Source organism: Lissotriton vulgaris, chromosome 4_1 (genome assembly GCF_964263255.1).
Source record: "Lissotriton vulgaris chromosome 4_1, aLisVul1.2, whole genome shotgun sequence".
Classification (NCBI taxonomy): Eukaryota; Metazoa; Chordata; class Amphibia; order Caudata; family Salamandridae; genus Lissotriton; species Lissotriton vulgaris.
This window is the reverse complement of record NC_141691.1, coordinates 716,699,847-716,722,299: the sequence shown is the minus strand read 5'-3', so window position 1 is coordinate 716,722,299 and position 22,453 is coordinate 716,699,847.

Below are 22,453 nucleotides of genomic sequence, written 5' to 3'. Positions count from 1 at the left end.
AATGGCTCGTGATCACACTTCGCGGGAGTAAACAATTGCAAACACGTAGAAGCGGCGGGCAGCAACAATCTTGCACTCACAAAATTGCAAAATGTGCAATTCTGTAAAAGAAATCCACCAGCAGGAAGCATAAACCTTCTGAAAATGATGACTTTTATCAGAATAACTCCTCAGGTTGACATTTACCTGCACTTTTTTTTGCAAGGAGTCCATTTTGGGGGGGATAGGAGGAAGGAAGTGCCCCACAGTCTCCAACTTCCTGTTCCTGTCCAGCAGGCTCCTCCCAGTGCTTTGTTCATGTCCTGGTCACTTTGATTTGGATCTTGACCTGGAAGGATGACTTTTTGTGGATGCTGCTGGATATTTGGATTTGAAGCCTTTTTGACTTTCTTTGGATCACTTTTGGATTAGAAATTTCACAAGTAAGTTGATGTTGTTTGTTTGGGGCATTACAGTTGCTGCAACTACAATTTTGGAACTTTTTCAGAACTTTAAATAAAATATATTGTGGGTAGCCACAGTATCCAGTAGGAACATAGTTAGTTATGGGTGCATGAAACATCTGTTTTGTTGAATTTCAACATCACATGGATGGCATTGGATTGTGGTGATTTTTGTGTGTTTTTCGATTTTTTTTTGGGTGGTGTTGGGGCCTTTTTCCCAGGGGTACTCAGTGGTGCATGGACTGAGTCTTTCTGTGGGGTCTCTTTATTGAAAATATCATGGAGGGCATGGATGGCATTGGATTGTGGTGATTTTTGTGTGTTTTTCGATTTTTTGGGGTGTTGATGGGGCCTGTCCATGTGGGTGGGGGCCATTTTGAGGACTGGTACAGGCAGGACCTGGCCATGTGGTGGGGGTCTTGGTGCCATTTTGAAGCCAGGCAGTGTGCTTTGGTGTGCCATAGGCCTGCACCCAGTCTGCCATGCTTTCATCCATTATGCCCAGGGGTACTCTGTCAGTGGTGCATTTTATTGGTCTTTCCATTTTGGGGGGTGGGTATAATAAAAATGCTTACTTGGAAACTATTAATTGAATCGCTACATATGCAACATTTATTTAACTGATGTTCCTCTGGCTTTGTTTGCTTTTAGATGCAGAAAGACGAATCATCAGCCTCATCGTTCCTCATCAGTGCCAGGAACACGTCCTGTTGCGGTGTGTGCAGCACAACGTCACGTGTGGCCACACCCAACTCTGCAACTTGTGCAACTGTGGCCTGCTGTTCTGACATCGGAAGAAGGTGGCCCCAAAAAAAGTTGCCCATAGCTCCTCTAGCAAGAAAGTTGCCAGTAAGGAGCAGAAGAAGCAAGTGGAGCCACTTGCCAAGGAGAATGGTGTGCCGACCGCCGCATTTTTGGGGGAAAAAAAAGTACGCCAGCAGCAGCAGCGGGGTCTGCTGGGGACCAAGCTGGAAGCAGCACCCCCACTCGATTGGGCTCAGTGCCACCACCACCACGCCAACTTAAGTCCAAGCCCTTGAGTGCTGCAGAGGCAGCCAGTATAGTTTTTCAATCACCATCGACCAGTGATGTTGGCTCATCGCAAGAAAGTTGCAGCATCCCTCAATCAACACAGGTTGTTGTAACTAATCTGACGAGTGTTCAACAACCACAGCCGCAACAACAACCACATGTGCAAGTACAAGCCCAAGTACATGTGGAAGGAGAGGCGGCGCAAGGAGATGCGCAAGCAGAGGTGCATGGAGCAGCACAAGTGCCCATAATAGTTGTTCCTCCCGAAGTCGGGGCACATGAGGAAATCGACATTCAAGCCGAGGTATCATTTGAGGAAGCCACTCCTCCTGATCATTCATTGTCTTCCAGATCCCTAGCAAGGAAAAGATCAAGGATGGTGTCAACATCTTCTTCAAGCCCCCTTCCTTCTGATTATATGGATAAAAATTGGGAACCACCACGGCCGTCTGAGAGTGAGGCACACCATGATCTGACAAAGGTAGCTAAGCGTAAAAGGAAGGTCCCCGAAAGTCTCATAGTTATGGAGCGTGATGATGACGCTGAACAAGAAGTGGCGTATACTCCTGCTGATGAAGACTCTCATGATGACGACGCAGTCATCATAGACGTCACTGCAGCCTCAGCGGGAATGCAGCAAACAGACATTTTTACCCTAGCCCGAAATGCTGCTGAGCGTGATGTTGGCAACGTGGCAATGGGATCACCACCAATGCAGTTAACTAGTACACCACCACCTACCGCTTCCATATTTTCTCGCCAGAAGGGACCTCCATCCACCTCGACCTCCATTTCCTCAATTAGTGGCGCTGTAAGTGCACAACGTAGTAAATTTTGGCAACACACATCCTCCATTTCATCTGGCATTAGCATTCCCAGTATCGCCTCCTCCGCCCCCCCACAGACATTTGAAGTCCACAGTTTGGGACTTCTTTAGTGTTAGCCCAACAAGGGAAAACATAGCCATTTGTACCATTTGTAAGCTTCGAGTTAGTCGTGGTAAGCTTGATACCAACTATGGTACTGGAGGCCAGAGATGTCATCTTGAGAGACAGCACACTGTCAAATGGCATGCGCACCTAAAGGAGATCAAGGCAGCTCCAATTGCAAGTCAACAAATTGTATCCGTTGATGTTTCATCTGATGATGACGAGGAGGAAGAAGCGTCAAACATTTCTTCACTTACACCCAGTACCCCTGTCAGCAGTACACCCCTTGCAAGATATATGAGCCACACTAAGAGTGTGGGAGAGAGTGAGACACCAATGCGAAAAAATTCATCATCACCAAGCGTAACTGGGTTGAAGAAGTCATCATCATCCCATAAAATGGTCCAGGCCACCATTAGAAGCATGTTCTTTTCAGATGCGCCATTTGAACGCAACCACCCAATGACGCGTCTGTATAACACTAAGATGGCTAAAATGCTAGTGATGGACCTTCTCCCTTTTTCTTTTGTGGAAGGGGTGGGTTTTCTTGAATTAGTGGCAACGCTCTGCCCTAAATGGAAGGTTCCTAGCCGGTTCCATTTTGCCAGATTTGCGGTTCCAGCACTACATGAAGATGTGCTGGAGGTGATTGGGGCAGCTTTGCAGAAGAGTGCGGTTCACATTATACATCTGACAACAGACATGTGGACCAGTTGCCAAGCCGTTGATTACATGTGCATCACTGCACACTGGGTCTCTTTTTCAGGGGTTAAAGCAAGGGTAACCGCAGGTGTTGACCCGGACAAAGTTTATAAAGCTGCTCGGAAACATGCAACACTAGCAATGTTTGCCATGGAGAAAAATCATACAGGAGAAAACATTTTGCATGAGTTTAACACAAAGGTCTTTCAATGGTTGTCCCCAAGAAAACGCATGATTGGTTATGTTTCCACGGATAATGGCGCCAATGTAGTTAAGGCCATGGATAAGGGTAACTATTTCAGAGTGCAGTGTTTGGCGCACTGTATAAACCTGGTTGTTAAAAAATTCTTGAGTGAAGAAAGTCCAGTGTGTGAGTTACTGACCATCTGCCGAAGAATGTACACACATTTCAACCATTCTTTTAAGGCCCGGAAGAAGCTGAGGTGCCTGCAATATGAACGCACTCATCCAGGAGGTGGTAACACTTTGGAACTCAACCTTCTACATGCTTGAGCATCTGTATGAGCAGTATGCGGTAGTCGATCAGTATTTCTTTACACTGGGTACACCTATGATGGACCTGAGGATACAGGTGGAGCAATGGAAGCTAGTTAAAAGCCTGACAGACATGCTTCGTCCTTTTGAGGTCTTCACACGTGCAGTCTGCAGGGAGGACTGTAATTTGGGAAAAGCTATTCCATTGTTGCGCATGCTAGAGCACCAACTGAAGGCGGTGTCTTCTATGTTTCAAAAAGATGGAAAGCAAGAAACATTTGACTAGGCGGAGAAGTTATTACAGCGCCTACTTTGCGATGAACGTCTTCAAAAGATCCACACAGAACAGCATTACATTTGTGCTACTATTCTGGATCCACGGTACAAAAAGGCAGTGGCAGGCAGAGACTTCTTTCCTTTTGATGACGCAGATGTTACAAAGTACAAACATTGGCTAGCTGTGTCAGCCAGTCGGTTTGAAAGGGAACGGCAGGAAATTGAAGGAAAAGGCAGTACATCAGCATCAGCAGGCCATCCGGAGTAAAAAAAATCCACTTCAGCATCTGTGGCTGTGGCAGAAGTGAGTGATTTTCCCTCTCAGCCGTTAAAGACACCAGTAACCGTATCATCTGCACCAGACACAACAGTAACATTGTGGGAAGAAGAGGATTTGCTAACTCAGCTTGGGTTTGCTTCTCAAAAGGTCCCAGTAAAAAGTAAGTAAAGTGGAGGAACCCTGGAGAACCTTGAGTCGATGGTGCAGGACTATCTGAATGACTCAACAGAGGTCTATGTTCATGATGACCCATTGGCGTATTGGCATGGGAAAAGAGAATTGTGGCCAGAGATCACCAACCTGGCTATAAATTACTTGTCTTGCCCACTCGCAAGCGTGTCTTCTTAACGTGTTTTCAGTGCTGCTGGTGGCATTGTAACTTCCCAAAAGACCCGCCTCTCGCCCAAAAATGTGGAGAGGTTAACAATGATCAAGATGAATCAGCACTTCACACCACCAGATTACAAAATATGAAAATGCACGCAGGAAGAAGACGAGGAGGACACCAACTTAGATGAGGGAAGTTCTCCTCTGTTAAGTGACCTACTCCCGTCTGAATTTGCAGAGTTTAAGGACGAGCTCTTCTTCCCTGACACCGAGCCCTGATAATGAGTCAATGAATCACTAACTTTCTTTTTTGTCCTTATTCACTTTTATTCCTGTGTGTCTGTCTTTCTTTGTTTTGCAAAATCTATATAAAAAAACTTTAATAACCTAATCACAAAAACAAGCAGATCAGCAGAACTGTCTTCACTTATTTGCTTATTGATTTGAAGGTGCCGCAGTCTGCATTCCTCAGGTTCACAAGTTCACAAGAACATGCTCCTCTATCCTCCTCCTGCAGACTCCTATTTCCCTCAAAGCAGATGGCTGGAATACGCCCAATGAAGAAAGACTCTGCACTTGTGGGGCGGGTCTACTTCTTTGCGGGTGAGTTGACGGGTCTGGGGCATTGCTGTGAAGGTCTAATATAAGGGTGTCTAATAAAAGAGAGAGGGACCCTCTACCAAAGTAATGGGGTACCAACTATTGACTTTGTCAAAAAAGAGATTCCCTTTGGGCACATTAATGAGAACAAAATAACATGACGTACAACAACATGACAAGCAGACTCAGAGCAATACAATGGTAAACCAAATTCTGAAATGACAAATACATTCAATATGCACAGTTTTATTTTATAATTAAAAATAGAATTAAAAAACAGATTAAAAAGTATATCAATCAAGGGAAAACAGACAATATATGGAAACAAATTATACTCTAAAGTTCATCAAATGAGTTCCTAAAGCTAAACAAAGGGAGATACTCAAAAAGGTATATTCAGCGTCAGTCAGAATACTCCTTAGTTATTATAAAATGGATTCTCTCCCCCAATCCTCAACGCGTTTCGACGGGCCAATTATCATACAGCCGTCTTCCTCAGGAAAAATATTAGCTGTCTTCCCCAGATAACTGTAATTTAAATAAAAATATCTCAGATACAATAATGTAACAAATTAAAAAACTGAACATAAGGCAACAATCCATCTGCTAAACAGAATTGGTTTTTCTCACTATTGCTCAACACATTACGACACTTTACATCATACATATATAGCATCTAACTTTGACATATCTCACAATATTAAAACATAGACAAACATTTTATCATAAACACTGGTTATTTCCTAAATGTCATTCACATTGCAAGCCATGATAAAATATACTCTATATACAGCATGGTCATTCAATTACATTTAACATGATTATATTCTCTATTTGTGCATTTTATCAACATCTCAGGATGGTATTTGTGATTTCAAGATCGTTTAAATTGTTTATACTCAGGGGGTTCATGCTCCCAGGCAATCCCAGATCATTAATGCTGTGTATCATCTACCTCATCTGTCAAATCCCATACTAACCTTAAAATGAGGGGTGCTAAAAAATAGGGGATAGATATCTCCCTTCTTTCTGATAAGACGTACTTCCTGTTGCTAGCAGTCTTTTATAGGTCGTATTGCCAACTGTAATGTATAAAGGAACATAAAAACGACTTATAAGTTCGGTTTCTAAGTAGCTATATTATGTTAAGCATATTAGATGACTCTTTAGCAGACTAAGGGCTCTTAGATAAAAGCCAACACTTCACTTGATGGTCACTCTCTTGAAACTGTTATCCCTTATAGTATCATGCCGCCCATTGAGGTAGCTATAATAAATATCTAGATTAGCCATAGTTAGCTTAAACCGGCACGGAGATATACTCACATCTTATTTGTGTTGCACGATCCTATTGATAGATGCTAAGCATAGCCACTTCAGCAAGTAGATATATCTAAGTCTTCATTATATCTCAGTCCTGCAATATGGGGATATACTTATCACTCTATACTTTCAACTTAGCTGACAGATTTTTAACTATTGTGTCATGCTTCATACTTACTAATAGAAGCAGATTATCCTGCTTACACGCGGTAGAAGGGTTCCGATTCTTTTAGAATTCGAAACAGGGGCACCGCTGGTAAAAAATGAACAAATGGGATACGTTAAAGTCCCATGTTATGCTTTATGTTGTCATAAGCGTTTATTAATCAGGGTTCAGGTAATACTCACATAAAAAATTTAAAAGGCGTGCTCAGACTTAAAAGGGATGCCTTCGTCTTCCCAGTCTTTAGCAATTGCTGCCTCTGAAACATATGAACGCCGTTTTTTAGTTGGTATTAGGGCACACTAGGCAAAAAGTTTGCTCTAGAAACTACCTACAAGATAGCGCATTAACATACCTTCAAGGCTAGACGAATACGGTTCCCGCGTGTAATCTCCTTGGTGTTCGATAAACAACACGGCTTGATTGAAGCGCGCCGTTTAAATACCTTTCCGCTGGCGTGTAAATGCGGAAGTAACCAGGCGCCCTCGGGCTCTATGCATGGAGGTAGAAAGCGGACTCCGATTTAGTGGTAAACGGGCGGCTCAGTCGGCGCCGAAATACGGGCACTTAATATGGCTGGCAGCACTAAAGTAAAATCTAGCGCATATGCTATCCCTCCGGCAGATATTTACTATGTATTTAAGTTTATAATTATGTAAGCACTTGATCCAAAATTTGAGTGTTTTGTTTCTTTAGCGAATATAACAAGTTTACAAAAATTATTAAAAAAAAAAAAAGGAATTCCTTTATGACCTAATCTTGTAAGGTGTTTTTTGGCTAAGCCTCTCCATAGAGGCAACATCTAGATGTGTTGTTTGGCAAAATCTTTATGTAGAAACAACAACTAGATGAAAAACAGACGATAAACTGAAGTGTGGCTCAGGGGTTAGAGGCGGCAGACCCGGAATCTGAGATCGGTCCTGGACCAGGGTTCAATTCCCCGCCCCGGCGGGTCTTGGGCTAAAATTCCACGGACTCGATAATTCTCGTCCCGGTGCCTCCTCAACTCTCGGGTTCACACTCTGCGACTCTGGGCAATAGCTTGCTTAATCTCCACAACGGCCCCTCGCGGCGGGATGCCTGACTTTCACCCTGTGGACACCCTGTCGGGGCTTCTCACAGGGGAATATCAGGACGGGTTCCCTAGGCAAGCGCCAGGATACCCTTGTGGTGACAGGTTGCGCTATATAAGTATACCTACATTTACATTTACATTTACAAACTCTTGCTCTCAAGTACTTTTCAAATATACTATTATTATATATATTTTTTCTACACCCTATATCAGGAGGGAAATACATCAGTTGCATTACGCCATTTACATAATTATCCGATATTTATTTGCAGGATCCTCAGGTGTCTATTGTTAATTCTATTTTTAATTATAAAATAAAACTGTGCATATTGAATTTATTTGTCGTTTCAGAATTTGGTTTACCATTGTATTGCTCTGAGTCTGCTTGTAATGTTGTTGTACGTCATGTTATTTTGTTCTCATTAATGTGCCCAAAGGGTATCACTAATATAAGGGTGGTCGTAGTTCGCGAAGTAGCGCTAAGCGAAGCTACGCGAAGTGCACTTCGCACTACGCGAACTTCACGTAGCACTACGCGAGCTGCGTAGTAGCATGTTGGCAATGTGCAAGATGTGTTTTCAATGATTGCACAGTGCGGACAAGCATCCGGCACTGTGCAATCATTTAAAACGGCATCTTGCACAGTGCGAGCTGTAGTTTTCTGCTGCTCGAGTAGATTATTACTCGAGCTGCAGCTTTCTCAACACAAACTAGTAGTTTCTCATTGAGAGCGGTCACGAGCATGCGCAACCACTCACAATGAGAAACCTTACCTCCCCGCGTTGAGAATCTCCCCGGGATGTTATTTTGCTTGCTCGCGGTCGCGAACATGACGTTCAGGACCGCGAACAAGCAAAAAATCAGCGCTGCACTACGCTACGCTGCACTACGCGTGTTCGCACTGTGCTACGTGCAGCTCACATAGTGGGAAGTTGCGCAAACTTTGCAAACTCTGCGAGCGTAGCGTAGTGCTTCGCCCAGGGTTAGTCTAATACCGGATAAAAGTGGTTTGGGGAAAATCGGAGCAGAAAAAGATTTTGCGCTTTTGATCACTTGCCTGTCTTTGGGGTGCTGTTTGGCAGGCTTTTAGGTTGTTGGGGTGCGTTTTGGGGTCTGGGAGCACTGCTGTCACAGTCTAATGTTGATTGCATTTGTTTTTCATGAAATCCATGGTGTAAAAGGGGAGTTAGGGCCTAGCTGCACAGCGCATTTGGACTGAATTGAAGGTAGTAGGCCCAATTTTTGCTCTTTGCCTGTTTGGGGGTGTTCTGCTTTTTTGTGGGTGGCTGCAGGGGTCTGGGGCCATTGCTGGGAATGTCTAATACCGGATAAAAGTCGTTTGGACAAAATCGGAGGTGAATTTTTTTGGGCGTTTTTGCTGACTTGCTTGTCTTTGAGGTGCTGTTTGGGGGGGTTCCGGGTGTTTGTGGGTGGGTTTTGGGGTCTTGGAGCACTGCTGGGTATGGATACTTTTGATTGCAAGAGGTTTGAAGCAAATCCATTGTGGCAAAGGGGAGTTAGGGCCTAGCTGCAGAGCGCGCGTTGAGTGATTTTGGACATTTGACTAAAAATGTCCAAGTCCCAATTTTTGTAGTTTTGCTTTTTGGCTGTTTGGGGGTCTTCCACTTCCTTCCGCCTGGGTTGACGGGTCTGGGGCCATTGCTGGGAAGGTCTAATACCGGACAAAAGTGTTTTGGATAAAATACATGGTGAAAAAGTTTTTCACTTTTTATAGTTTTTGCTCTCTTTTGTGTTTTTGGGGGCCTGTTTGGGGGGTTCCTAGTGTTTGGGGTGGGGTTTGGGGTCTGGGAGAACTGCTGGCACAGTCTAATGTTGATTGCATTTGTTTTTCAGGAAATCCTTCGTGGAAAAGTGGATTTATGACCTAGCTGCACAGCGCGTTTGGACAGAATTGAAAGAAGGCCGAAAATATTCTAAGTATGAGATTTTCCATTTTTGCTTTTTGCCTGTTTGGGGGTGTTCTGATTTTTTGTGGGTGGGTTGGCAGGTCCTGGGGCATTGCTGGAAAGGTCCAATACGGGATAAAAGCGGTTTGGAGAAAATCCATGCTGAAAAGCGTTTTGACATTTTTTTTTAACTTAGGGCTTGTTAGGGTTAGCACTAGCAGCAGGATTGCATGTGTTTGGGGGTGTTCTAGATTTTTACAACTGGGTTCTGGGGTCTTAGAGCACTCATGGGAATGTGTAATGTTTGTTGCAAGTGGTTTGAAGAAAATCCATGGTGGGAAAGGGGGGATTTGGCCTAGTTAAAGAAAGTGTTTGCCACTATTCTTAACTTAGGGCTCGTTAGGGTTAGCAGTATTGTATTGCATGTGTTTGGGCGGGGGTTCTAGATTTTAACAACTGGGTGGGGTCTTGGAACACTTGTTGGAATGTCTAATTTTTATTGCAAGTGGTTTGAAGATAATCCATGTGGGAAAAGGGGGTTTTGGGCAGACTTTCTGAGTGCGTTTTGGCAGGATTTGAAATTAGACCTCTGCGAGGTTGCAGCAGTATTCTGCAGATTTTTGGGAGGGTAATGTGGGGTGTTCTAGATTTTGGGGATTGTCATCTCTGAAAGTGACAGTATAATTTTTGCACTACACAGCGTGCCTTATATGTTTTTTTTCTACGAGGTGTCTTTAACACTTACTGTTGTTTTTTTCCATCATCAATTACAGGCATGCTTTTACCTTGTGCCATCGATGTACTACTCAGGCTTACAAATAGCGATCGGCAAATCCGCATCAGGCAGGCAGTGGACAGTGTGTCTGGTCACCAAGATTGATCGACGGAGCATCCAATGGAATGGAGGAGTACCGCGAATAAGAGGAATGGCTGGATGCATCAACTTCAGAAATTCAACGGGACAACTACAAAAAACAGTAACATTATCCAAAATTCTCCTTATCTTTTAAATGATATTATTGTGAACTTGAACTTTCTTCTACGAGTGTGACTCTGTGCGTTTGCTTGATCTCTGCTTCAAATTCATCCCTCCAGCTATTTGATACGTCTTTGCTATGTTTAACACTAATTTAATGTTCTAAGCGTTTATTCTCTATGAGGGCAGAGAGTCAAGTGAAAATGCGTAATGACTGCAGCCCTGTACTGTCAACTTATTTCTTCGTACTTACTAGTAAGTTGCAGTAAGTAGTAGTACTACTTTTCAGTAACCTAACCATCCATTTAGTACTTCTGGCATGCAGTAGGGCACTTCCTTTATGTCCCTTTAAAGATTTATCAATATCTTCTAATCCAAAGATTTGTTTCTCTTCATTTGTTGTTTGAGTGTCCATACTGTGTTTTTTTTCCTCTCTACCAAACTTTCCCAAAAACCCCCATTCCCATCCAATTTTCAAACCCTAACCCTCTTCCCCCGGGCTGTGGGTATTTCATTGAGGTGTGACTGACAACAACAATAAATTCCACACACTTGCTGGGGAGGATAAGGTCAAAGCAACCAGAAGTTCATGTGCGCCATCGTGGATTGATAAGAACATCCTCCTCCTACACGACGTGAACAATCAAATGCTTATTGCTTACCTTACGTTGGAACTGCTTAGGCTACAATTTAGGGCACTGTTCTGTACCGTACTATCTATTGTACTGTTTCTAATGCTACGCTCAGGCCACTCAATGTTTAATTTCCTCTTTTTTTCATATGGTGATACTGCCAGTGTGTACCACTACTGCTACCAGCACAACAATGATATTGCATCCATCGAGGATTCAAGTCAATAACCAACCTTAATCACCATTTGCAATGCAGCCAGCCCTGGGGCTACCCCGATTGTCAAACACAAATCACAGGTAAGATAAGCATATTGGAGAGGTAGTAGAATAATGGGCTAGGAGGACTAAGTTGGGAGAAGACTAGGAGAGCAGAGACTGACAGTACTTCTAGTAAAGTACATAAAGTACAGTAGTAGGGCTACTAAATTTACTAACTCGGTTACTTGCATTTTGGTAGATTTCAGTACTAGATGTTTCATTCATGCTGATAAGTTTGAAGAAAACAAAGGTCCATTAACCACCGCCAACCCCCACACTAAATAATACATGAACGCGTGTACTGTGTTTTTGAAAGAAAAGTAATGATTAGAAAATATATATTCGTTTTGTTTTCAGCACAACAATAATAAAATAAATTACCCAAACTCACCCCCCTCCCGAACCCAAACAATCTCAAAAAGTCCAAAAGTCCCCTTTTCCAAACACCCAGTACCCACCCCCCCAACAGTCTTTAAAAAAGGGGCAAGGGACAGTCACTTCCTCCGGTGGCATAGTTTTGCAAGCTGTTGCTGCATGTCCCGCTGCTCTTTGCTGAGGTCCCGGAGCTGGCGCTGATGTTTTTGGGCCAACCGCTCCAGGTAGTCCACTCTTCTGCGTAGCCGGTGCACACAAACCATCCAGCATCTGGGGGAGGCCGCTGATGTTGTTGCTGCTGTGAGGTGGCGGCGGGAGGCTGTCGGGCCACGGCTCCGTTTCGCTGGAGGCTTCTGGCTGGTGGACCCTGGGGCAGTGGAGGAGGATGTTGATGTCTCCTCATGCTCCCGAGCCCACAACCGCCGATACTCAGCACAAATAGCCTCCAGCTTGCGGGCCCTGGCCCGGACAGCCATCTACTTACGGGTAAGCTTTTTGGGAGTAGCATCTATGAATAAAGAAAGAAAAATACTGTAGCCAATAGTCTTTAACATAAAGTCAAAATAATTCAACGTCAGGTTGACACTCAGTAACACCAGCAAGTAGCAAACACAGTATAACATTTTGGCATGTATCTTTCCTCCATCTTTGTAAGCATGTGACACTGTGCGTTTCAGGAATTCAACTAGCAGCACTATAGGTAGATTCACTACTACATACATAGTCAGAGTGTACTAAAAAAAGGCCTTTTTTTACTTTTTTTCTCTTGTTTTGCAATTTAAATTACTGGTACGTGAGTTTGTGGTAGCCGCCATAATTGCAGCTCACTCAATTTTCACCCAAGAAATACAGACACAGGCCAAGATGATGCAGACTCGCAGTACTTTAAGCAGTACATGCAGGTGGGGATAGGAATGTCTTACTTTTCTATAGGGGTGGCACTGCCTCTGGCCATACTTCATCCCCTCAGCGTCTGCTCTACTACATCATACACCTCTGCTATCGAGGAGGAGGATAAGAAGATAAGATACAGGCTTCCAAAGTACGTCTATGATTCTTATTAAGGGCTCAAATGTACCAAAATGTCTTTTTGTCAACAACCAACTAACACCCTTTTCATAATATTTTTGAAACCGCCGTCTTCTTTCTTATGTTGAATTGCATTCAACAAAACCATTCTTTACAGTCATAGACATTAAGACTCCCTCGTCCTTCATTTCACCCTTCTTTACCTTTTCGTTCTTCACATCCCTAAACTACATCTGATATGACTTGGCTTCACAATAAAAATTTGCCAGCTGAGTTGAAGTGAAATAGAGGGGGCCATTTGTTACCAGAGAAGTACCGCCGCTAATGCTATTAAAAGTCAAGGTTGACTGTCTTCTCCGTGATAGCCCAAAAAGTAGTTCTAAATTAGTAAATGTTCTTGACAGTACAGTGTACTTATATTAGTGTACTGTGTACTACTGTACAGTACATCATACACTCCTTTGTGAGCCTACTCAAAAAAAATTCAATAAGTAAGGAGTATAATAACTTACCACCGTTCGCCGCCGCTGAGTCTTCCCCCCCAGCTCCTCCTGTTGGCGCCGCCTCATCCAGAGTAGACCCCTCCGCACTGCTGGCCCCAGCACTGGTGGTCATCTGTGCCGCATCAGATGTTGTGACGTCTAGGAAAAACATGTCTTATTTTCAGATGCCATACACAACCCCCTATTTTGTCTCGTAATGGAAGAAAATGTTACATAACACACTTATTATTACTGGGATTGAAAAAAAGTAACAGTTTTGGGGAAGCTGTTAACCTTTTTATGCTTATTCCATTAAATGCTACACTTCTTATGACAACTGATGAATGCTTGCTTAACGTGCACCATTTTTCCCATTACAGAAAGAAGATTCCATTGCCCTTCTGCCAGACGATTCACCAACTACTACTAAGTCATCACCAGCAGTACTTTAAGTACTTTAAAGAAGGTGGGGGCTCCCGCACAGTTATTCTAATAATTTCATGTGTCTGTTAACTATTATTAAGTTTGAGTCATACTAATTTCATTCATGGGAATGTTGTTTAAAATGTAATGTCATCTTCATCCATCAGAATACTACGCTATTAAAAATAAAGAAATAATGTTTTCATTTCTTAATTGAAAATAAAACTTTTAAACTAACAAAAACGTTTCGCTGGAGGCTTCTGGCTGGTGGACCCGGGGGCAGTGGCGGAGGATGTTGATGTCTCCTCATGCTCCCAAGCCCACAACCGCCGATACTCGGCACAATTAGCCTCCAGCTTACGGGCCCTGGCCCGGACAGCCATCTCCTTAGGGGTGAGCTTTTTGGGCGTAGCCTCTATGAATAAAGAAAGAAAAATACTGTAGCCAATAGTCTTTAACGTAAAGTCAAAATAATTCAACGGAAGGTTGACACTCAGTAACACCAGCAAGTAGCAAACACAGTATAACATTTTGGCATGTATCTTTACGCCGTCTTTGTAAGCATGTGACACTGTGCGTTTCAGGAATTCCACTAGCAGCACTGTAGGTGGACTCACTACTACATACATAGTCAGAGAGTACTAAAAAAAGGCCTTTTTTACTTTTTTTCTCTTGATTTGCAAAATAAATTACTTGTATATGAAGTTGTGGTAGCCGCCATAATGGCAGCTCACTCAACTTTCACCCAAGAAATACAGACACAGGCCAAGATGATGCAGACTCGCAGTACTTTAAGCAGTACATGCAGGTGGGGATAGGAATGTCTTACTTTTCCATATGGGTGGCACTGCCACTGGCCATACTGCAACCACTCAGCGCCTGCTCTACTACATCATACACCTCTGCTATCGAAGAGGAGGATAAGAAGATAACATCCAGGCTTCCAACGTACGTCTATGATGCTTCTTAATGTCTCTAATGTACCAAAATGTATTTTTGTCAACAACCAACTAACACCCTTTTCATAATATTTTTGAAACCGCTGTCTTCTTTCTTATGTTGAATTGCATTAAAAAATAAACCATTCTATACAGTCCTAAATATTAAGACTCCCTCGTCCTTCGTTTCACCCTTCTTTAACTTTTCGTTCTTCACATCCCTAAACTACATCTGATATGACTTGGCTTCACAATAAAAATTTGCCAGCTGAGTTGAAGTGAAATAGATGTGGCCATTGGTTACCAGCGATGTACCGCTGCTAATGCTATTAAAAGTCAAGGTTGACTGTCTTCTCCGTGATAGCCCAAAAAGTAGTTCTAAATTAGTAAATGTTCTTGACAGTACAGTGTACTCATACTAGTGTACTGTGTACTACTGTACAGTACATCACACACTCCTTTGCGAGCCTACTCAAAAAAATTCTACAAGTAAGAAGTATAATAACACACCACCGTCCGCCGCCGCTGAGTCTTCCCCCCCAGCTCCTCCTGTTGGCGCCGCCGCATCCAGAGTGGACACTCCGCACTGCTGGCCCCGGCACTGGTGGTTATCTGTGCTGCATCAGATGTTGTGACGTCTAGGAAAAACATGTCATATTTTCAGATGCCATACACAACCCCCTATTTTGTCTCGTAATGGAAGAAAATGTTACATAACACATTTTTTATTACTGGGATTGAAAAAAAGTAACGGTTTTGGGGAGGCTGTTAACCTTTTATATGTTTATTCCATTAAATGCTACACTTCTTCTTATGACAACTGATGAATGCTTGCTTAACGTGCACCATTTTTCTCATTACAGAAAGAAGATTCCATTGCCCTTCTGACAGACAATTCACCAACTACTACTAAGTCATCACCAGCAGTACTTTAAGTACTTTAAAGAAGGTGGGGGCTCCCGCACAGTTATTCTAATAATTTCCTGTGTCTGTTAACTATTATTAAGTTTGAGTCATACTAATTTCATTCATGGGAATGTTGTCTAAACTTTAACGTCATCTTCATCCATCAGAATACTACGCTATTAAAAATAAAGAAATAATGTTTTCATTTCTTAATTGAAAATAAAACTTTAAAAGTAACAAACACGGTGTGATTTTTGGTTATGAGTGAGTGAGTGAGCGGAAAGGTTTGATCTACTGCACTTGGCAGTCATGTTTCAGTGACTCAGATAGGCCGGGACTCGGAGGTAGTCTTCTTCTGTTCTTCTGGGTCGTAAAATCATTGGTCAGACATTCTAGATAGTCGGTCAGGGGATTGGGGGTTAAACTTCTGTTCGGACTGAGGTATGTCGAAAGTCGAACTGCACCTATCATCAACAATGTCCTATTTATCTTGTCCTTACTTCTTTGTGTGCACAATAGTCCCTGAAACACTAGCGGTATGGGATGTGCACGTCTGAAATCAAAAAGGCATTTGCTACCATTTACTTGGTGTAAACAATGACATTTTGCTGTTGGAAATTGTCAAAGCACTTACATTAAGAAGACTGGAATAGACAGCAAGGGCAACCCAGAGGACTGCACTCAGTGCCTAGAGCTATTGCTGTATCAGAGTTTTGTTTCACACCGTTTGCCGAATGGGCTTAGCTACCTACACAGACCGACTCATAATTGTAAATAGTAGTAGCACAGAGAGTGATGGTAGAGACAGGATAAGAATGTAGAAAGTAGTCTACATTAGAAGAAGATCAAAGACTTTTTTGTAAAACATAGAATTATTAGGAACCAGTTTATAATGAATAGGAGCTGTAAAAGTTAGGGAAGTATAAGTATTAATATAACAATAAAACAACTTACTGGGGCCAGCAGAAGAGTCTGCAAGGGACTGCTCCTGTCCAACTTCTGCTACCGAAGTCTGTGTCGCCGCCGGCGCCTTGCCCCTGGGAGTTGCTGGTGATCATGAAATAAAGAAACACAACATGGATGATTGTTTTTTGGGAAATATTTCATTTCTTTGTACTCAATCTAAAATTAAGTTGGGGAAACAAATTAACATCAATTGCATCTGATTTGGTCAACTAGGAGGATAGTAGTACAGTATTGCAGGATTCGCAGACCGTCTAATAGGAAAGTTATGTAATTCACTAACTACATCAACAACAAAAAGGTTCTACTACCACTGCCATCACTCAGCAGCACGAGACGTCGTGTGACAGACGCATTCCGTCATCATGATTGCAGACCACTAACAAATGTCCTATAACAAGTAATAAATGATATACTCAACGTATCAATCCACCACTATCTCTTCAAAGTGGCAGCAGCAGGAGTACAAAGAAGGACTAGACTTTAGTCTACTGTCTCTAGCCTTACGTAGTAATGCTCTCAAATGACTAAAAAGTTGCAAACAAGTAAGCATAGTAGCAACGCCAATAACCAGGCAAGCACCTGCAATGACAGAAGCTATTTAAACATTAATTTCCTGCAATGTAATCTAATCAGCAGCATTCGTACTCTTCAGGAAAAAAATAGATTAGCAATATAACAGAGCAGAAGAAAAAAAAGTAGTTTTGATATAGCTACTTACCAAGGCAAGGGATCTCCACACCGAGCAGGTCGATCATGTCATGCTCCCGGTCCAAATTGTCACTCCACCGGTGCGTCACTTGGTGGTAGGTGCGCCGCACCCCAGACTCCTTATACATGCGCCGGCACACCTTCTCCCACAGCTGGCGATGCTCCCAGAGGATGTAACCGGAAGCAATCCGCCCACCTGCTGCCACGGTCTTAGGGAGGTGGACTTGCACAAAAAACCATCAAGGTGGCCACCTCCACCGCAGAGAAGATCTCCCTGGGCTGCACTTCCTCCCCCCTCCAACACCCGCAAGGGAGCCGGGTACGTGGTGCTGGGCCCTTCCCCTTGCCATTGTCGCCTCCCTTAGCCATGGTCCTGGGCACAAGAAGAAGGAAAGAAGAATAGGTGTGAAACAAATAAGAGAGAGATCGAAAGAAATAAAGTAGGTAATAAAGTAACAAAAAGTTTAAAAAAACACAAAATATAGATGTAGGAAATTGAAGAGAGAGATAATAAGCAAAACAAAAACCAAAAAAAGTTCAGAAAAACATAGGATTACAAAGATGTAAGGTGGATAGAAAGGTAGCATGCCCAAAACCATAGCAGTGAATGAAAAACAAGATGGCAGCGCCCATGGAGGACCGCGTGGGTAAGTTTGCGCGATATTTCCCCTGCGAGCACGCAAAAAACGCCCACAAATACGTAATCTTGCGCCGCATATGACGCGAGCATGCAACGAGCGCCCGGAAACGGAAACACGTCACGCAAACAAGATGGCCGCACCCGTACACGACCGCATGGGCAACCTCGGGGTCGGTGCACTGCAAGCGGTCCGCGAATCAGCAAAAAACTGCCCGAACACGCAAAATTTGCCGTTTGCAAGATCGATTTTGCACGATTTCGTGTCCCGCGAATCTCCCAAAATGGCAGAAAAACAAATTTTGGAAAACTGAAAGCACTTACCAGGTGCAAAAGTTCAAGCTAATTTGTAACCATTCCCTGTAGTTCTTCCTGAGGGACCCCTCCAGAGTTCAGTTGCCTACTTTCAACTATTCTCTGACCCTGCTCTGACCCTCAAAGCAGGGTCAGAGAATAGTTACAAGTATGGCACAATGCTCCTGTAAAAAAAATAACTGAAACAGGAAGGTCTTACAGCTAAGGAAGCAGGTGCCAGACTTGAAGCACAAATTCAGTGACACATTAACCAGCCCCAAATTAATTCATCTCAGTTGAGGCTGGGAAGGTGTGCTTTTCTTTCCCCCCATAATCTACAGTGGTGAACAAGAGGGTGGTAGTGGTAAACCAGAGGGTGCTGTGATAAACCAAAGGGGGATCCGGGCAACCAGATGGCCGAGGGGATCTGGGCGGCCAGATGGCCGGGCACGAAAGGGAAGCCGCCTGGACCCTCTGAACCCCGTCCCGGGCATCCTGCCACGCCGCAGGACCCAGGACGGAGCCCCGGTGGGGATGCCACCCTCCCCGGGGCCCTCAGGGGCCCCGGATGGGGCTCCTGAAATCAGAAGAGCAAGGGGAGGCTCCCCGGGCACCACGGAACGCCCGTCCTGGGCCTTTGGCAATGGGGCAGGCCGGGGGCCCAGCATGCAAACCGGGGCCTGGCAGGGCCCCTGGACACAGCCAGGGCTCCCAGGCCCGGAGGCACAGGGGAAGCCTACCCCGGGCCCTCCGGACCCCGTCATAGGCACCCTGCCACGCAGCAGGACCCAGGACGGACCCCCGGGTGGGGAGGCCACCCTCCCAGGGGCCCTCAGGGGCACCGGACAGAGCTCTAGAACCCAGCCAAGCATGGGGAGGCTCCGTGGGCACCACGGAACCCTGTCCTGGGCCTTTGGCAGTGCGGCGGCCGGGGGACAGGGCCCTAGGCCGGGGGACAGGGCCCTGGGCTGGAGCACCCCACCCGGGGCCCAGCGGGCCCCTGGACCCCGCCCGGGTTTCCCGGCCCAGAAGCACAGAAGCCTCCCCGGGCCCTCTGAACCCTGTCACGGGCACCTTGCCACGTGGCAGGACCCAGGACGGAGCCCCGGCTGGAGCTCCTGAACCCAGCCAGGCTCTCCGGGCACAATGGAACCACCGCTGTCCCGGGAAGTGGGGCAGGCCGGGGGGGATGGGGACCCCAGGCCCGGGCCCTCCCAGACCCTATCCATGGCACCTTGCCACGTGGCAGGACCCAGGACGGAGCCCCGGCTGGAGCTCCTGAACCCAGCCAGGCTCTCCGGGCACAATGGAACCCCCGCTGTCCCGGTAAGTGGGGCAGGCCGGGGGGGACGGGGACCCCAGGCCCGGGCCCTCCCAGACCCAACCAGGGCATCCTGCCACGCGGCAGACCCAGGGACGGACCCGGGGCTGGACGGCTTCCTGGCCCATCCAGCTGCCAGCTGAGGACCGCTAGGCTGAGAGGGGTCCCAGAGTACCTTGTCCCTAGTAATCCGGAGGAAGGCTACCCCTCTTTCTGGGAACAAGTGCACACCGCGAGGCTCAGGGGACCCTAGGCGCGAACGTGCCCGACCTCCCGGGGAGGCGAATAGCACCTCATCTGGACCTCCAGGGAAGTCCTGCCATCTGGTCGCCCCATAAGAAAGCATTGTGGGTGACCAGATGGCCGGGACCGAAAGGACTCCCCACCTGCCCATCCCGAGGCCTTCGTGGTAGGGCTCCCGCTTGCCCACGTTCTGGGGCTGCAGGGCTGCGGGTCTCTGGGGCTCCGGGGCTGCAGGGCTCCAGGGACTGCAGGGCTCCGGGGCTCCGGGGCTGCAGCGCTGCGGGGCTGCAGGGCTCTGGGGCTGCAGGGCCCTTGAGCTGCAGGGCTCCGGTGTTCCAGGGTTGCATGGTCCGGGACCCATGGAGCCCGTCCTGGGTACTTTGCCACACTGCGGGCCAGAGGAGGGAGCCCTGGATGCCTGGGAGGTGTTGCCCGGGAACACAGCCCATCTGGTCTCCGGCAGGGAACCACCAGCCCCAGGAGGGTGTCCGGGCATACCCTTGCCCCTAGTAAACCGGAGGAAAACTACCCCCCTTTCTTGTAATCCGTGCACTCGAGGTGACAGAGGGGACCCAGGGCGCAAATGTGCCCGACCTCCTGGAGCCCTGCCTGGGATCCAGGAGGCGAATGGCACCTCATCGGGACTTCCAGGGAAGCCTGGCCATCTGGTTGCGCCATAGGAAAGCATTGGGCACGACCAGATGGCCGAGGCGAGAGGGGGCGACCAGATGGCCGGGACCAAAATGACGTCAATCTGCCTGCCCCGAGCCTCCACTGGAGGGCTCCCGCCTGCCCAATGGAGCCCCGTCCCCAGCGCCCGGACCCTCTGATGGCTTGCAGGACGGGGGGGTCTCACGCACCCCAGGGCCGGACGGATGGAGCTCAAGCCCCGTGCCCGGTCCCAGCTTCCGAACCCTAGCCAGGCCTGGGAGAGCCTCCCTGGGCCCCGGTGGAGCCCCGTCCCCAGTGCCCGGGCCCTCTGATGGCTTGAAGGACGGGGGGCTCACGCACCCTGGGGCCAGCCGGATGGAGCTCAAGCCCCAGGCCCGGTCCCAGCTTCTGAACCCTAGCAAGGCCGGGGAGCGCTCTCCGGGCCCCGGTGGAACCCCGTCCCCAGCGCCCAGACACTCTGATGGCTTGCAGGAAAAGGGGACTCACGCACCCCGGTGCCGGCAGGACGGAGCTCAAGCCCCGGGACCGGTCCCAGCTACCGAACCCTAGCCAGGCCGGGGAGAGCCTCCCCGGGCCCCGGTGAAGGCCCGTCCCCAGCGACCGGACTCTCTGATGGCTTACAGGACGGGGGCTCACGCACCCCATGCCCGGCCGGACGGAGCTCAAGCCCGGGGCCCAGTCCCACCTTCTGAACTCTAGCCAGGCCAGGGAGAGCCTCACCGGGCCCCGGTGGAGCCCCGTCCCCAGCGCCCGGACCCTTTGATGACTTGCAGGATGGGGGGGTTCACCCACCCCGGGGCCGGACGGACGGAGCTCAAGCCCTGGGCCCGGTCCCACCTTCCGAACCCTAGCCAAGCCGGGAAGAGCCTCCCTGGAAGCCCCGTCCCCAGCGCACGGACCCTTGGCTGGACCCAAGGAGGGTTAAGCCCAGGCCACGGCCACTCTCCTGACTGCTTGCCCGGGGAGCCCATTTTTCTCGACTATAAGGCTTACAGAACACTGGGGAGGGACAAAAGTTGGAGTTAGCCCAGCGGCCAGCCCGCAGGGCCATCTGGTCACCCAGCAAGCAGGGCCATCTGGTCACCCAGCCCGCAGGGCCATCTGGTCACCCAGCCCGCAGGGCCATCTGGTCACCCTGCCTGCAGGGCCATCTGGTCATACAGCCAGGTGACCGGATTGCCCGGGATGACCCAGTGCCCATATGGCCTGGGAGGCTGTCGTACCCAGTCGCCCTTGCAGTCCGGCGAGGGGGTCCAGGTGCACCAAGGCAGAAGCTCTGGAGCTTCCTTCCCCCGGGTGGCTGCTCCTCACCTCCCTGCCTGGGAGCAGTGGGCCATCTGGTCACCCTGCTGACCCGCAAGGGATGGTGGCCCCCATCCCCACACCCCGGTGGGGCAGAGACAGGAGGGGGAGGCCCCCGTGCCGAAGGGCACGTGGTTGAGGCAGCCTCCCACGGACCCGTGTTACCCCCTGCGCGTCCCTCCCACCGGCCCGGCGGCAGAGGGACCCACCTCTGGATGTGGTGAAGGGAGGCGTCCGCGGGCCCCCACGCACGGAGAGACAAAAGCTTGGCTCAGAGGATGACTTTCAATAGATCGCAGCGAGGTAGCTGCTCTGCTACTTACGAAACCCTGACCCAGAATCAGGTCGTCTACGAATGATTTTGCACCGGATGTCCCACAAATATGCGGTGCACTAAGGGTGATGGAGGCGGCCCCCTTCCGTCCGCACTCCGGTCCCCAAGCGAGCAGCTCTACGCACCGGCCCCCCAAGAGAGGCCGGCTATCCCAGGCCAACCGAGGCTCCACGGCACTGAGGTATCGATACGGTTTAGGGGGGATTCTGACTTAGAGGCGTTCAGTCATAATCCCACAGATGGTAGCTTCGCCCCATTGGCTCCTCAGCCAAGCACATACACCAAATGTCTGAACCTGCGGTTCCTCTCATACTGAGCCAGGTGAGCCCCGGACATCTAAGGGCATCACAGACCTGTCATTGCTCGATCTCGTGTGGCTAAACGCCACTTGTCCCTCTAAGAAGT